This window comes from Lampetra fluviatilis, chromosome 6 (genome assembly GCF_964198595.1).
Source record: "Lampetra fluviatilis chromosome 6, kcLamFluv1.1, whole genome shotgun sequence".
NCBI classification, from domain to species: Eukaryota; Metazoa; Chordata; class Hyperoartia; order Petromyzontiformes; family Petromyzontidae; genus Lampetra; species Lampetra fluviatilis.
Genome location: NC_136280.1, coordinates 13,143,809 through 13,160,209, shown reverse-complemented (window position 1 = coordinate 13,160,209; position 16,401 = coordinate 13,143,809). Strand labels below are relative to the sequence as shown.

Genomic DNA, 16,401 nt, shown 5'->3' with positions numbered 1-16,401 from the left:
TTATGATCATGTTGATATGAATGATGCTGACGATATTCATGATAATGCTGCAGACGATGATGATGTTCACGTTAATGATGATGTTCACATTTGCTGATGTTAATAATTATATTGATGATGCTGATGATGTTAAATCTGCTGATGCTGAATATGTTGATAATGATCACTGTATTTAACGCTGTTGTTCATGTAAATGATGATGATGCTGATGACATCAACGCCGCTGCTGATGCTCTTGATACTAACGCCGCTGCTGCTACTAACGCTGATGCTGCTGGTGATGATGATACGACCGCTGCTGCTGCTGCTGATGATGATATTTACGCTCGTAATGATATAAAAGGCTCATTGTGATATTAACATTGCCGCTGATGATGAGACTAAGGCTGTTGCTGATATTAACACTGCCGCGGATGATTTGAACATTAACCACGATACTATCGCTGCTGCTGCTGCTGATGAATATTATGATTAACTCTGCTACTGATGATATTAACGCCGCCACCGCTGCTGCTGATGACGATGCTTTTAACCCTGCTGATGCTCACATTAACCCAACTGCTGCTGATGCTGCTGATGCTCATATTAACCCTGCTGATGATGATGATGGTGCCGCTGCCGCTGCTGCTGCTGGTCAAGCCTCTCTCGTCGTCCCCGCTGTGATCTCGTCTCCTCCCGGCGCTCCGCGTGGGGAATCAAGAACGAGGCTGCTCCCAGTCCCCCTCCTCCTGCTGCTGCTGCTCCTGCTGCTGCTGCTCCTCCTGTTGTTCCTCCTCCTGCTGTTCCTCCTGCTGCTGCTCCTCCTGCTGCTGCTGCTCCTCCTGTTGTTCCTCCTCCTGCTGTTCCTCCTGCTCCTGCTGCTCCTCCTCCTGCTGCTGTTCCTCCTGCTGCTGCTGCTCCTCCTGCTGCTGTTCCTCCTACTGCTGCTGTTCCTCCTGCTGCTGCTGCTCCTCCTGCTGCTGTTCTTCCTACTGCTGCTGTTCCTGCTCTTCCTCCTGCTGCTGCTGTTCCTCCTCCTGCTGCTCCTGCTCCTCCTGCTGCTGCTCCTCGATCCTCGCTCCCCTTCAACGCGGCGGCAGTCGCCGCAACGCTCTTCCAACTCAATGCAATTGCTTAACGAAACCACGCGCACGTCATCATTATTTTTGGTTAATCGCGCTACGGCGCGCGTGGTTTTTGTTTGTTTGTTTGTCCGTCGACGTTGCTTTGTTATCTTTAGTTTTATATGAACAGCATCGGGGCGGCGAGGCGGCGGCAAGCGATGATCACGCGCGCTCGTGAGACGTGCAATGATGCAAGGCGGCGCCGTGCGCTCCTCCGCCGCGCTGAGTCGACGGACCTGCGCGATGACGTCACGCCCTGCGTTGTGACGTCACGCCCGGCGCGTCGACGTCACACTCGTCGCTGGCAACGTCAACGGATAAATCTGAACGATTAACTCATTCGTCAATAACAACAACAGCAGCAGCAATAGCAGCAGTAGCAGCAAGGTGTGTGTGTGTGGTTGTCTTTGTCTTACTGGGAAGACAAAGGCGGTCGGGCGTGGTGTTGGCCACCCACCCCCTCGTGTGCCGTGCCGGCCTTCATAGGTGCTCGCTAACAGCACTTGCCCCTACTGTCTGTTACAGGCTACACGGGACATAGTTGTCTTTATAACCCGTTATAATAGGTGACGATTCGGGCAATGCCCCTCCTCTTTTTCAAAGGCCATAAGAGAGTAAGCCGATAAGAGATGGAGTGGATAATGAGAGTTGGAGACCTGATGGTCATTTTTTTTAGGTGGCCATTGGTTGAGATCGGCGAAAAGTAAACCATTGGTGTGACGGACAAACCCTCCAATCTTACAGAGTATCAGCACTAAATACAATTATTTATGTTCAAAGTAAAATCGTAGAAATTTGCTGCCACGAGATGATACAAAACTCAACACAATTGTAAATAACACGGTGTGTGTGGCCTTAAATGATATACAGTATTTTAGAGTAGATATAATAGGCAACGTTTTGGGCAATGGGCCTTCGTCATCGCTCATCAAGACAATGGTATGGGGGAATGTGTTTAGTTGTGGTTATTTGTGCTTGAGCACCACTAACCAACGCAGCATCACCAAATACTTTGTTAACTAATGTGGGAGAACTCCACTTATCTGCGCTCATGTCGGGACCAAGTGACCTTGGGTTTTTACTCCACTTATCCGCTGGGGGATAAAATACAATTGCAGATCGTCACGGTAAAATAGTACAGTCGCGTAGGTAAAAAATAAAATAAAATAAATGAAAACAACTCAATTAAATCACGACGTTTCGGGCGCAACACAAGCTCCCTTCTTCAGGTGGGGACAACTCAGCGAAAGCTACGAAGGACGCTTGTGTTGCGCCCGAAACGTCGTGATTTAATTGAGTTGTTTTCATTTAATTTATTTTATTTTGTACCTACGTGACTTTACCGAAAGAAAGCAAAGAGTATGAATCTTTGCGGTCACGAAAGCTTAAAATCTAGAATTAAAATAGTACAATTTTTGATTTAAAGCTTTCGTGACTGCAGGGATTCATATTCTTGGTTCTTTCGGTAACGTCACGTAGAAGGGAAATAATAAAATAAAAAAGATATAAAAAACAATAAAAAAAATAATGATTGTTTTATTTTATTATTTCCCTTCTACGTGACTTTACCGAAATAACCAATAATATAAAATTGTCCAGTTTATTTTATTTATCCAGATGAAAACTTTTGAGACCAGGATTGTCACAATCCTGACTTGGGTTCATCAACATGGCAAAACCAAAACAAACAATATAAAGTAATGTAAATAGCAATCAAACATAAATCAGAGCAAACACAACTGTGTGCCATGATAAATGGAACACATTGCACAAACGTAAATCAATGCTAAGTAATACATTTCCTGTAGCGTACGTTAACGAGGGCAGATTACTATTTGACTGCTCATAGCGCAATTACAAATTAAGTTATAGAAACATTTAACAAATGTCGGGCGACCATTGTTCTAATTTGTAAATATACGAGGATTTTTGCCTAATTGAATGGTAAGTGAAAGCTATTAAAAAAATCTACATCTCAGCATCAATTTGTAATTTAGATTTAGAAAGTAACCAATGACACCTTTGAAGCGATGGAATTCCACGTGTTTAGGGCACAAAAAAAGAATCGATAAGAGCCGTTTTTATACTGGTAGGAACCTCCTGGTTACACCAGCCCACAGGGGATTATTGTGTCCGTCCGTCGTGCAGGGAGGGGCTGGGTGGGGAGGGAGGGGCTGGGTGGGGAGGGGAGGGTGGGGAGGGGCTGGGTGGGGTGGGGAGGGTGGGGTGGGGAGGGGCTGGGTGGGGAGGGTGGGAGGGGTGGGGCTGGGTGGGGAGGGGCTGGTCACCCCGTGGTGCCCTTATAAAACTCAACGTTTAACCTACTCACGCCGGCTTGTGCCCGCCCTCACAGTCGGCCATATTTGCGGAATACACCACGCCGCCGTTGACCCTGGCCATTGACCGAGCAACCCAACGTTCCTACCAGCTCCCTCCGCAGGAATGTGTTTTGCTACTTATCTTCCCTCTTCCGTGATCATGCGGGACACGGGAAAACCGTTTTGCAAAGTAGAGTGGGAAAACCCGCAGATGATTAGGGCACGGATAATGATTTGTCACGGACTTTACAGTTCCCGCAGATTATCGGCTCTGTGGGTAAGATGGTCACAGATACGAGAGCTTAGATTTGAAGTTTTCGTGACAACAGGGATCCATACTCTTTGGTTCTTTCGGTAAAATCACGTAGGTATAAAATAAAATAAATTAAATCACGACATTTCGATTGCAACACAAGCAATGATGATGATTGCTTGTGAAATTATTCGCTTGAGTGGCACGTGTTACCTGAATGGAATTTCTAAACAGAAATGTTTTAACTGGAGCGGAACATTGACACTTGCCTCGCAATTTAAACAGATTTGTTTTTTTTTGGATTTGACATATAACCTTGCCTGTTTACGCACTAGTGCAATAATCACCCGAAATCCATTTTGATGTTTCCGTAACTTAATTTTACTTTGATTTAGTTTTTGTTTAATACTGTACGTAATTTGTCTGAGCCAACTGTCGCTACAGAAAAATATTTTCTTGAATATTGATTTATTGTTTGCTCAATGGACATAATGTATGCAGCGCTTCGTTGTATTACTCCGATTTATATTTGCTTCGATCTTGTCCTTGTTTGCATCGAATTAAAATTGCCATTTTGGTGACCCAAGTCACTCTTGAAAGATTCGAATATCATGCTCTCTTGGTAACTGTTCGTACGTGAAGAATAGCTGGTATACATTTCCACGTAAACACATTCCTGCGGAGGGAGCTGGTAGGAACGTTGGGTTGCTTGGTCAATGGCCAGGGTCAACGGCGGCGTGGTGTATTCCGCAAATATGCCCGACTGTGAGGGCGGGCACAAGTCGGCGTGAGTAGGTTAAACGTTGAGTTTTATAAGGGCACCACGGGGTGACCAGCCCCTCCCCACCCAGCCCCACAACTCCCACCCAGTTCCACCCTCCCCACCCAGCCCCTTCCCACCCTCCCCACCCAGCCCCTCCCCACCCTCCCCACCCAGCCCCTCTCCACCCTCCCCTCCCCACCCAGCTCCTCCCTCCCCACCCAGCCCCACCCCACCCTGTCCTGACCACCCAGCCCCTCCCTCCCCACCCAGCCCCTCCCTGCACGACGGACGGACACAATAATCCCCTGTGGGCTGGTGTAACTAGGAGGTTCCTACCAGTATAAGCCACTTCATTGTGATATCATTTGTGGCCAGGTCGCTACTGAAAAAAAAGCTATATCGTTCAGTGGGCCTTACCTGGTAAAATAAAAAGTAGTTTTTAGTTTATAGTATATGGCAATTTAAAAAATTGTTCATCAGGAAACATGAAAAAAAATGCAATTCTCATCCGGCCCCATGCTTTTGCAGTCTCCGACTCTTTTAGTCCACTCCGTCATCTCAATTAATGGCCTATGAAGAAGGTCCGTTGTCTAAAACGTCACCTATTATATCGTTTCGATTCAGTGCCACAGTGTTATTGACTAATGGGTTGGGGTTTGTGTTGTTTATACCCTCCTGAGTTTCACGCGTGATTAAGCAAAAGATACACTCGGGATTAAATGTTTTATTCAACAGGGCTGTGACTCACGTTGGCTGATCATATTCAGAATCTTTAGACTCGAGGAATCCGATGAGCTATGAAGATCTTTTACTGGTAGGAACCTCCTGGTTACACCAGCCCACAGGGGATTATTGTGTCCGCCCGTCCGTCGTGCATCCAAAAATGGGAGGGGTGGGGCTGGGTAGAGAGGGGAGGGTGGGGAGGGGCTGGGTGGGGAGGGGCTGGGGGGGAGGGGAGGGTGGGGAGGGGCTGGGTGGGGGGTGGGGCTGGGTGGGGAGGGGCTCGTCACCCCGTGGTACCCTTATAAAACTCAACGTTTATCCTACTCACGCCGGCTTGTGCCCGCCCTCACAGTCGGGCATTATTGCGGAATACACCACGCCGCCGTTGACCCTGGCCATTGACTGAGCAACCCAACGTTCCTACCAGCTCCCTCCGCAGGAATGTGTTTCACAGATGTCCAGTAGGGGCGGATCAGAAAGTTACAACAATACAAAAAAACCCAATCGGAGTGCAAAATAGAGAATAGGTAAGCAAGTCACGAAGATAATATAAAAATGAATTAGGAATATAAGTACAAACTGTATACTGATAAGTACCGATAATGGTGGCACAAATTAGCATCTCGTTTTAACAGGCGTCAGGTATGGCAGCATGGCTCCACTGCTCTGATGATTCCTTCTAGATTTGAAGCTTTCGTGACTGCAAGGATTCATATTCTTAGGTTTTTTCGGTAAAGTCACGTAGGTAAAAAATTTAAATTAATAAAAGTAAAATAAAATAAAAATCACGACGTTTCGGAGGCAACACAAGCCTCCGTCTTCAGGTGGAACCGTCACAGCACGATATCTGTATCAAGCGATAGCTGTATCAAGTGATAGCTGTATCAAGTGATAGCTGTATCAAGTGATAGCTGTATCACTTGATACAGCTATCACTTGATACAGCTATCGTGCTGTGACGGTTCCACCTGAAGACGGAGGCTTGTGTTGCCTCCGAAACGTCGTGATTTTTTATTTTATTTTACTTTTATTAATTTAAATTTTTTACCTACGTGACTTTACCGAAAAAACCTGACGATTCCTAATGAAGGCGACACAGGAACGAACACCGATCGATGCCCTCTGCCTTCCTGCTGCCTCTCTCGTGAAAGACTCGAAGCCAAACGAGTCAGGGTCGCCTTCTCGGCGTTGGGAGGCGCTCTTCAGCCGCTCAGCTCTCCAGCCAATTTGGAAAACTGCTTCGGATTATTTGGTTTAACACATCCCATCAGCCACACGGCATATAATTTATATTTAAAAAATCACATATTACGTCTCGCTCCCATATCTGTCTCTCCGCATGAAAAATACAATTTATTTTTATTTGTACACATTTCATCAGCCACACAGCCTTCTGAGAGCGAATAATGAGAAATACCAGCCGAGAGGATCGATTCGGGAATTGAATTCGGGAATCGCGAGCCGGGGGGTTGAATTTGTGAATCCAGGAGGGTGGGTGGGGGGTGGAGGGGGGGGGGGTTGACGGGGGGGGAGGTGTTAGAGGGGGGGTGTTGAGGGGGGGCGTTGAGGGGGGGGGGGTGGGGTTGGCGGGTGGGGGTGTGCGGGTGGGGGTGTGCGGGGGGGGTTGGAGGGGGGGGTTGGAGGGATGTTTGAGGGGAGGGGGGGGCTAAGGGAAGGGGGGGGGGGTTGGGGGAAGGGGGGTTGAGGGGAGGAGGGTTGAGGGGAGGGGGAGTTAAGGGGAGGGGGGGGGGTTGAGGGGAGGGTGCTTGAGAGGAGGGGGATTGAGGGGAGGGGGTGTTGAGGAGAGGGGGGATTGAGGGGAGGGGGCATTGAGGGGAGGGAGGATTGAGGGGAGGGGGGATTGAGGAGACGGGGCATTGAGATAGGGGGGATTGATAGGGGGGTTGAGGGGAGGGGGATTGAGGGGAGGGGGAATTGAGATGGGGAGCGGGGGTTGAGGGGTGGGGGGGGTTGAGGGGAGGGGGGAATTGAGATGGGGAAATTGAGAGGGGGATTGAGGGGAGGGGGAATTGAGATGGGGAGCGGGGGTTGAGGGGTGGGGGGGTTGAGGGGAGGGGGGTTGAGGGGAGGGGGATTGAGGGGAGGGGGAATTGAGATGGGGAGCGGGGGTTGAGGGGTGGGGGGGTTGAGGGGAGGGGGGAATTGAGATGGGGAAATTGAGAGGGGGATTGAGGGGAGGGGGCTTGAGGGAGGGGCATTGAGGGGAGGGGGGGAGCTACGTCACTTCCACGTCAGTGTGAGAGAGAGCTGAGCTGAGGGAGGGAGTGAGAGTGACAGTACAGTGCTGGTGGAGTGGGAGGGAGAGTGGCTGCCAGAGTCTACCCCCCACGCGGTCCCGGCCTTCTCTCTCTCTCCCTCTGTCTCTCTCTCTCTCTGTCTATCCGCCTGCTTCTCATAGAACTCGCCGAGGGGAGACGAGGCGACGGGGGAGACGAGGCGAGGCCACGGACGAAGCTTTCTCCGCCGCCGAGAGAGAGACGATGGCGCTCAGCTGACATCGCGACAGCGGTGAGGAGAGACGCGGCGGCGGGGAGACGCAGTGTGTACTGCGGTGTAACACGTGGACTGTCGGTACTCCGTGATACAGTACACGTGATACAGTACACGTGTGTACTGTATTACAGTGCACACGTGATACAGTAGACTGTGTAATGTATTACAGAGTACACACGTGTACTGTGATATAGTACACAGTGTACTGTATTACAGTACGCACGTGTGTACTGTAATACAGTACACACGTGTAAACTGTGCATTGTATGTGTGTACTGCATGGTGTTTGGACTATCTGTGCTGCTCACGCAGTACACGTGTGTACCGTGTGTAGTGTACCGTGTGTGTGTACCGTGTGTACCGTGTGTGTGTACCGTGTGTGTGTGTACTGTGTGTGTGTTTACTGTGTGTAGTGTACTGTGTGTGTACGTGTGTTAGTGTACTGTGTGTGTGTACGTGTGTTAGTGTACTGTGTGTGTGTACGTGTGTTAGTGTACTGTGTGTGTGTACGTGTGTTAGTGTACTGTGTGTGTACGTGTGTTAGTGTACTGTGTGTGTGTACGTGTGTTAGTGTACCGTGTGTAGTGCACTGTGTGTGTGTGTACTGTGTGTGTACCGTGTGTGTGTGTACTGTGTGTGTACCGTGTGTGTGTACTGTGTGTGTGTACTGTGTGTGGTGTACGTGTGTGTGTACCGTGTGTAGTGTACCGTGTGTGTGTACTGTAATGTGTGTGTGTACTGTGTAGTGTACTGTGTGTGTGTACTGTGTAGTGTACTGTGTGTGTGTACTGTGTGTAGTGTGCTGTGTGTAGTGTGCTGTGTGTGTACTATGTGTGTGTGTACCGTGTGTAGTGTACCGTGTGTGTGTACTGTGTGTGTGTACTGTGTGTGTGTACTGTGTGTGTGTACTGTGTGTGTGTACTGTGTGTGTGTGTACGTGTGTTAGTGTACTGTGTGTGTGTACGTGTTAGTGTATTGTGTGTGTGTACGTGTGTTAGTGTACTGTGTGTGTGTGTCCGTGTGTTAGTGTACTGTGTGTGTGTGTCCGTGTGTGTACTGTGTGTGTGTACTGTGGGTGTGTACTGTGTGTGTGTACCGTGTGTACTGTGTAGTGTACTGTGTATGTGTACTGTGTGTGTGTACCGTGTGTGTGTACCGTGTGTGTGTACTGTGTGTGTACCGTGTGTACCGTGTGTTGTGTACTGTGTGTGTACTGTATGTGTGTACTGTATGTGTACTGTGTGTGTGTGTGTACCGTGTGTAGTGTACGGTGTGTGTGTACTGTGTGTGTGTACTGTGTGTGTACCATGTGTAGTGTACTGTGTGTGTGTACACACAGCAACATGTAGTGGCGGCGACTGCACCACGGCGCCTGTGCCAGGCTAGGTGCACATTGAGGCCACGTGAAGTGTCGAAGGCTCGCTACTGGCAGGTCATAGGTGCCTTGGGTTGACTGACTGAGACGGCCGGCAGGTGCAACACCTGTGCTCCATATTGTGCCAAATTGCTGTATTTTAACCGCCCGGGCACTCTGTCCGTTGTTGTGAGCGTCGCTCATCTGCCCTCCGCTGTTGGTGGAGGGCGACTGCCTCCAACTGCCCAGTAGCAGCGTCCTTTGCGAGCCTCCTCCGCAGAGGCCGATCTTGGCACCGCTGGTACCATTCAAGTTCACTCAGCTCCACATCCTCGTGTATCACATAAGCCCATTTCTCCTCTAGCCTGTGCCACGCTAGGAGTTGAGCCCCCTCTATCTGGCCACACACAGACTCGCGTGTACAGACACAGAGTTGGCTGTACACCTGAGTGCCTATTATGTAACTGTGGTTGTGACTCATTTATTGTGGCTGCATGAATGAATGGAGACCCGGATTTAGGATTATTTTTTCGTTAACGAGCCACAGAATGGGCATCAGTAACCTCGATGGCCATAAGCCATTGGCGGGTATTTCAAATTGCTTGAGAATAAGCCTGGTAAAGTGTGGTAAAAAATAACCCCCACTATGACTGACGTGCCATGTGGTGGCAGTCATATCTAGCAGTCGACTGACAACAAGGGCTGTGGATTATTCATCATCAGCTCATGATTCCGTTTTTCAGTTTCATTTATTAGGTATAGCCCTATGAGCCATGAGGCTCTTGACCCGGGTGCAACCGCAACAAACAAAAACATGAACAAGGAACATCTTAGAGTGACGACGCACAACAGAAACGTCCAGGAGAAAACAGTAAAATCTTGTTGGGAAGAATGTCGATAATGCTAAAAACTACTTTAATTTTTTTTATTTTACCAGCTAAGGCCCACTGAGCTGTACAGCTCTTTTTTCAGATCAATCGACCGCTGGATAAAGCGCTTCCCAAACCTACATCATCGCTGTATAAAATACGAGGTGAGCTCAAAATAACAAGATGCTTGTTTAAGACCAGAATATTTCTACATTTCGGGTGGCTTGTGACTTTGTAAATACTTTAAATAGTCTGGGTGGGTGATGTTGGGTAGTGAGTGACATGAGGTAATGGATTCACTGAATTTTCAATGAATGAGTCATCGGCATTTCAACCTTATGGCGGGACCCCGGGTCCCGAATAAACGGAAGTCAATTCGTAATGAAATCGTAATGAATTAAATTTTTGGCGACTCCGTCCCACCGTGCACATAAACGCCGCGACCCGCCTGGCACGGATCATTCTGTTGTCATGTCGTGTCCACGCGCAGCAGCGAGGACGAATGCGCACAAGAGCTGAACAAGCGAATGCACTCCATGCTCGGGTATGGGCAGGATGATAAGTCTTATCCAAAGCTGCTGCTAAAACTGCCTACACTACTTAAGTCCTTTATTTGTCATAACGTTATGCGTAAGACAGGGAAACTGCTGCCTTATCTTCATTATTATTTGTGACCTACCAATGTCTGCAGCCAGGATCAATCGATGACAATCCTATTACCTGCAGTTATTTAACAGATGAGATGCGTTGCACTCTTAATTCCTCCTGTTTGATAATACTTCTCTTGTCCGTATATATCTGCGCTGATAGTTATTTTTACGGGTAAGCCATCGTCCGCACATACCGCTCGTATCAATGCGGATAAGAGGAGCGGCGACCCACTACTCTGTAGAGTAACATTGGTATAAACGCTTGTTACAATATGAACAGCGCATTGAAAACGCGTACTATTTTATGTGCTGTTTACAAAGTGTGTTCACAAATCCACACTGAGAAATGCGATGATTGACAGAGGGGTGTAAATTATTTTTTCGATAGTGTATTCAAATAGAGGTACTGCAGGTAAGTAGTTTTCAGTTTTAAAGGCATAATCTAGATTTGAAGTTTTAAAGGCATAGTTTAACAAGACAACACTTGCCACCATCCTTCAAACCCATTGGTGAAAAAGAGCAAAGTTTTTGTTTACATTATAATTTAATGTTTATGCGAGACCCGGGGGCTTATGGGACCCCGGGGTCCCGCCATAAGGTTAATTTGAAAAACGGTTAAATGCATTCCAGAAGTGAATACGTGGATTTTATTGTTTTTAAGGACATCCCATTCAGTTTTGCATCGTCTTGAAGGCCACAATGCTTGTTGACTCCCGAGTCTCACGGTGAGTCTTGAATCAGCCTGTATCCGAAATCCCTGTGGCAGGAGCCAGTCTGACAGAGCAACCATCAGAGTGATGCCCATTTCTGTTTGTCGGCCATGACCAAGGTTTTAACTCACAACCTTGTGATTCTGAGACACGTGCTTTAACAGAATCAGAATCTTTTCATTTTCCTGGAGAAATCCGATGAGCTATGAAGCTCTTTGTCACAGATGTCCAGTAGGGGCGGGACAGAAAGTTACACCTGTGCCACCACCAAGTAGGGCTAATGTTTTACACTGGTGGGAGAATGTTTATGTTGTTACTAGGAATGTCTTGTTGAATTTTGAGACGTATTTTGTCAGTGCCATCCTTTGTTTCCATTTTAGCCGATCGATTATTGAATATCTTTGTTCTGTGGATGAAAACTAGAGTGACCGGAGAAAACCCCATGCCTTCCAAGAGAGAACGCTCGCACAGTTCGCTACGCATGGAACTTGTCAGGAACCTACTTGCTATCCTGCCTCGTGCAAGTGCTGCCTTGCCTTCCTGCCGATAGGTGTTTCGTAGTACAGGTGCCATCACAGAGTGATCCGCCGACACCTGTGTATCGCAGCCGGAGTCAACGTGCTGCAGTGTCTCCTTGCAGTGAAGTCACTTTGTGAACTAATGGATGTACGTATTGACGGAACAAGAAATTACCCCGCGGCACTTTAAAATTACACCACCGCCCAATTGCGCGCGAACCGACAGGAGGAAGGAAGGGGGGAAGGCTGAGGTCTGGTGGCATCATCCACGACCTCTTCGCCTCCATTTGACAGGTTGGCCTCGTGATATTTGCAATGACCGCCATTGACTCTCTAAAAAGAGCTCTGCACGTTACTCATTTTGCTCCCACGTAGGATATGGAGGTTGTGCCGTACAGGTAGCTCTCCGACGTGTCTTCAGGATCCACTGTATCGCTGTGTGTTGTTTAGGCACATGGTCTGACGTTCACTCTGCGGTACTGGTTTTATCGAGGTTCAATGTCATTGGCCTGAAATAAGATTTAAGCTGGACCATAGCATCTCTAATTATCATCACGTTCATCTTCTTGGTTCTTTCGATAAAGTCACGTAGAAGGGAAATAATAAAATAATAAAAATAAAACATAATAAAATAATTCTCACGACGTTTCGGCCACAACGCAAGCAGCCGTCCTCAGGTGGAGAACAGGTCTGTCGAGGAGACATTCAGACTCTGTCTCCTCGACAGACCTGTTGTCCACCTGAGAACGGCTGCTTGCCGAAACGTCGTGAGAATTATTTTATTATGTTTTATTTTTATTATTTTATTATTTCCATTCTACGTGACTTTACCGAAAGAACCAAGAAGATGAATCCCTGCAGTCACGAAAGCTTTAAATCGAAAAATATCACGTTGATTATTATAAGACATGGTCACGAGATGCTGTTGCTAAGTCGTGGGGCTGTAATCGCAGGTGGTGTTTGAATGGGCGGTGACGAGACCACGGTGCCATGGCTGTTGTTTGCTAGGGGGTGCAGCACTGTAAGTAGGTCATCGTGTTCGGCCCTCAGTTCACTCCCATTCTCCTAATATGTTTTGTTAAACATTTTTGGAAAAAAAGTGGGCGCAGACAGACTACGCAAGCACAGCATAACGTGTTTATTATTTTACGTAGTCGGTTATGCAAATTGCATCTCGCAACGCTGTACAATTTGTAACACGCGCAACGGAAGCACGAGAAGCCACAGACGAAGATAGAGGCAGCCAGAACCGGTGCTCCCAACGATTGCCCAAGCTCGATGATCTGCAAAGAGGAGGCGATATTTGCCATGTTGTAATCCCAATTTATAATTTGCGAATCTTATTATAAAAGCCCGGCATTCCGTTTGTCCATTTGTCCTTCAACCTTTCAAAAGGCCTGAATGAAAAAGTTATAGAAAGTGGACCCCCCCCCCCCCCAGATATGGGGTGTAAAACGTTGCTCCAACAGGTTTCAACAAATTGTCGATCCCTCCCCCCCCAAAAAAGTCACACCCTACACAGTGGCGTAGCTAAGATATTTTGCGCCCGGGGACAAACTATAAAATTGGCGCCCCCCCCCCCCCCCCCGTTTAATCACATACCAAAATGTAATTACATGACATGTAGGCTGTGTGTGGCGGGATATATAAACTTTTAGGTTGAGGTGTAGATTTGTGCAGTAGTTTCAGGCTGCCGCGCCCGCCACAATAAGTTATAATGTAACGTTGTAAGCCTCATTTTGGCGCCCCTTTACCTTGGCGCCCGGGGACATATGTACCCCCCTGCCCCCCCTAGCTACGCCTCTGACCCTACATATAATCGTGTCAGTAATATCTGCACATATTTGGGGGGGGGGGGGGAAGAAGACGACATCAGTGGGGGCGATGGGCAAGGCGCGAAGCACCGAGAAGCCCTCCATAGGAGCTGGTATGAGGTGGCCATGGGCTGCTGAAATTCTAGTTTTGTCAAATGTGAAGCATGACACCGGCACACAATGGCCTTTCGTGAAAGACGTCAAGGGAGCCTTAACGTCCACTGCGAAGCAGACCGCACGTAGTATTTTATGGTTTATTACACACCGCAGTAATAACCAGGGCTGCCTCTCGGTTTAGAATCTCGAACCCATGCAACAATCGGCGAGCGATCAACCGCTTGGGCCGCCTCACCGCCTCAACAAGGTCTCCCGCACTTAATGTGAGCTCTTTACATTGAGCGTGATGTTTTTTTTACCAATTGTCAGGCCCAGGCAGTGCATAGCAACCTAATTTGCATTTGAATGGAGGAGACTGGCGAACGTGGAAAGGTGGACTGTGCTGGGCAAAACCCCACTTACAGCCACCTACTATAAATTATGGAGGCGGCAGTGGTGGCGCAGTGGTCAAGGCGCTGCACTGCGAAACCTTCAACCTGAATTTGATTCCTGGCCACGGCTAATATAAGTTTGGCGAGTTATGTCAAAACTGGTACTTCTCCCTGCCCTTCCTCTTCACCAACCTGCGCCGGCCGGCGTGGTGAAGTATGATCAAACACGAACGAACAACCCCCATGGCTGGTATGGCGGAGGGAGGCATTCATGCAGCGGTGGATTGTGGTAGATGTTTTTTTTATGTTAAATTCCTTTTGGACGAAGAGGCAGGGTGATGCAGTCGTAAAGCTTGTGCCTCACAGCAAGAAAGGCCCGGGTTCGATTCCAGATTCGGGAGCCTTTCTGTGTGGAGTTTGTATGCCCCCCGCCCCCCCCCCCCGCACTGTTCTACATCCGTTCCCTCCCAGGTTCTCTGGTTTCCTCCCGTAGTTACTAAAAAACCCCCCCCATGCAACTTAACTGGTAATGCACAACAAATTTCCCGAAACTGAAAAACGACCCGCAAAGTACCCGGTTGGGATTACACGTAGCAGCAGCAGCAGCATCGCACCTTGTTGCAGGAAACTGGGCAGCACCTTGCCGAAAAAAAGAGTCTTGTCACTGAGTGGGTCTTTCGTAGGGTAAACAAGCCTATTATAATAACATTAATAGGAAATAATTTTGTCCTGAAACCGAGAGAACTTCCTTGTGGAACTCGCAGCGAGCGGCACGACTTCACGCTGCTTTCTGTGGAACGGCTCTGGAGGGTGACGGCCACTACAGCGGTCATGCCAGAGCCGTTTCTCTCATCCCACACGGGCATACATGTGCAGCGCCGTTGGGTCCTCCACCCCAGGAGAGGAGCCGCGCCGAGCCCCCTCTCGACTCTTCCACGAAGAACCTGCATTGCGACAATTCGACCAATTGACCTTTTTAAGGAGAGCTCTTTGCGTATTTTTTTAGGAAGTCGTGGGAACAACCGGCAGCGTGTGCAGGACTTGTGGAACGCACGTGTGCGCGTACAGCCCCGTCTGTCAATCCACTTCTGGACAGAGGCCTGCCCAAGCCATCGCTGTCAATCGGCCGTGGTCAGGGTTCGGTAAGCAAAGTAAAAAGAAGAGACATTTTTGTTAATCCGGTAAAAAAAAGTTATTTCAAGATCCGCAATGCACTCTTTGGTTCTTTCGGTCAAGTCGCGTAGAAAGAAAAGAAATTAAATAATAATAGAATACGACGTTTCGATTGCAACACAAGCAACCATCATCAGGTAAGAATGAATGAGAAAAAAACATAGTAAACTTAGAAATATAATGCAATACAACACAGAGAGTTGGCTAACACAACAGTCAACACCCTACCTGGTCGATTACATTCTCCCAAAGATTGCTAAATTAGATGTTAAGTGTGAGTTGTGAGGAAATCCTCCCCGTAGAGGTGGTTCAAACTAGAATCGAAGCTTTCGTGACTGCAGGAATTACTCTTTGGTTCTTTCTGTAAAGTCACGTAGAAAGAAAATAAATAAAATTACCCGCAATGCATTTGAATACGATTTCTAAAGGGTACTTTAGAACTGCTTTTTGTGTTGACTTTGTTGTCCTTCCCCCACACCTCCGATTAAGACGGTTGGCTTCGTACGGTATGAAATTAGTTCAACATACATACATACTTAATCAATAATGTGACGAAGCAGACTTTAAAAAGTCACGTGGCTCCGGAGCCGCAGGTTGCCGACTCCTGGCCATGGTCAATTCACTGCTTCATCACGGCCTCTCCAAGCCCCGTGAGGTCGTGAGAATTACTTGACCGTACCTTGCCACGCCGGTCAGAGGTAGGTTTGGCGATGCATGCAGGCAGTGTAGAATTTCAGAACAGCGATGGATATTTCTGCAACTTGCCTCTGCACCCCACAATGTAGGCGCCGCCGCAGCTTTTGTTTTATGAGTGGTGGTTGCTCCCACCCAAGCACAATCCTGGCCAAAAATCCTGCTTAGCATCTGAGATATGATGGTGTTGGGTGCATTCCCAGCGATTTGGTCATGGGTAATATTTTACTTTCGACGGTTGAAAACATGTGTTTTCCAAACATGGTTCATCGCACGGCAATAATAGGTGGCATAGCAGACGTCATCGTTTGTTCTCAAAGCTCATCTATAGAATGAGGTGAAGACACGGGCTGAGACCATCAACGCGCTACACTTGAGAATCCGGTTTAATCATGGGCGCCAGGCCCACTATGAGCCTCCAGAGAAACAGATCAACGCCGACACTTCTGACTTGAACA

General features: G+C 48.1%; 2 protein-coding genes across 5 annotated transcripts in view; one reads left to right on the top strand and one right to left on the bottom strand.

The window, feature by feature from the left end:
• FAM131A (family with sequence similarity 131 member A) overlaps nt 1-1,357 on the bottom strand; it is a 52,123-nt gene extending 50,766 nt beyond the window's left edge. For both annotated transcript variants that reach the window (XM_078857768.1, XM_078857771.1), the window contains exon 1: nt 591-1,357. The gene's annotated coding sequence lies outside the window, so the exon portion shown is untranslated. The remainder of the gene's footprint in view (nt 1-590) is intronic.
• A 6,076-nt stretch (nt 1,358-7,433) lies between these two features.
• The window catches only part of LOC144933162 (polyamine-transporting ATPase 13A3-like), an 82,953-nt gene continuing 73,985 nt past the window's right edge, over nt 7,434-16,401 (top strand). For all 3 annotated transcript variants that reach the window (XM_078857766.1, XM_078857767.1, XM_078857765.1), the window contains exon 1: nt 7,434-7,689. The gene's annotated coding sequence lies outside the window, so the exon portion shown is untranslated. The remainder of the gene's footprint in view (nt 7,690-16,401) is intronic.